The sequence below is a fragment of the Pteropus medius genome, unplaced genomic scaffold, assembly GCF_902729225.1.
Source record: "Pteropus medius unplaced genomic scaffold, Ma_sr-lr_union100, whole genome shotgun sequence".
In the NCBI taxonomy this organism is placed as follows: Eukaryota; Metazoa; Chordata; class Mammalia; order Chiroptera; family Pteropodidae; genus Pteropus; species Pteropus medius.
The window spans coordinates 447751-449088 of NW_024343734.1; the positions used below are offsets into that span (position 1 = coordinate 447751).

Sequence of the window (1338 nt, forward strand, 5' to 3'; positions counted from 1 at the left end):
GCCCCCCAGGACAAAGTCCCCACCCCCCAGCCTTGCTCCACCCTCCTCTCTGGCCCAATCACTCTCTCAAGAACCCTTTGCTTTTACCACCCGGAACTCAGCTCCCTGAACGGGCCACGCCCTCTCTGCCCCGGCTCCACAGCAACCCTGTCAGAGGGGCCACCCTAACCTGTCCATCAGAGGAACTCAAGTTCATGTGTCCCCTCCTAACACTGCCTCTGGGAGTTCAGTGACAATAAACTCAAGTCACCATTTCCTTGAGATTAGCACTGGCTTGTTTGACCTCCCCAGACCAAGTGCAAACGGCCAGGACTGGCTCTGTCACAGCAGGTGGCCCTGTCACAGCAGGGTGACCACCCTGGGCTGTCACTGCTGCATCTGGGGACACGCCTGTCGCCTCGGCTGGCAACGTGGTGGGGCAGACAGATGACCTTGTCACTCCCCTGCTGAAGGCAGGGGCCCCGCGTGGTGCATCTCGGGGTGCTCTGCAGAGACCTTGATGCAAAAGAGGAGGCCACAAAAGACGCGCTTGGGGAAACACACCGAAAACAAAACGCGAAGGAGGGGCGGCCCTTCTCCCAGCCCCTCCCCCTCCCGGGAGCCTTGCTCGGACTTCAGAGAGCCAGAGGGAACTGACCAGGGCTACACTTCGGACTTCTCCGAGCTCAGTAAATGACATCTCTACCCTGTTCCAATCCACCTCGAAGCCGCCGACCAATCCGGGCGTCCGCGCCCTAACCTCCGGCCTGTCCCCTAATCTTACCCGAACCGCCATCTTCCTGCCACCGCCTGCGGTTAAAACGCTGGCTGTTTCGGCAAGCGTAAAGCCCAAACCCGCCCTGTCCCCTCTCAGCCCTCACTTCCCAGCCGCTCACTCATGCCCCTCCTCCAACTTCGCAGGCTCCTTCACAGGTACTCCACCTTGGCGCCTTCGTCCTTGCTGTTCCCTCTGCCTAGGATGCTCTTCCAGCCAGGTCTACACAGGACTGGGTCGCCGCCTTGAAGGACCTGCCTGCCCACCCACAGCACCATCAATCTGATTCCTTCTCTTCTCTTCCCCAGCCTGATTTCTCTGTCACCATCTTAAGTGATCCTGTCCCTGTATCCCTTTAAGAGTCTATCTTCTGTCTCGTCCATGAAGCCAAGTGCTCTGAGAGGGCAGGGGCGCGTGCGCAGCTCGGGGCCTGGCGCACAGTAGGTGCTCCGTAAGCAGTCTGATGGGTGAATCGAGCACTTACCGTGTGCTAGTGCCATGCTAACCTCTTTTCCTCACCTCATACCTACGTACAGGGTTAATGGGTTTTGTGGGGCCCGAAGCTTATACAATTTGGAGGGTTC

At 58.8% G+C, this 1338-nt stretch overlaps 1 protein-coding gene across 1 annotated transcript in view; it reads right to left on the bottom strand.

Annotated features, from left to right (window-relative positions):
* Positions 1-1338, bottom strand: part of GRIN2D (glutamate ionotropic receptor NMDA type subunit 2D) — a 33332-nt gene that overhangs the window by 15415 nt on the left and 16579 nt on the right.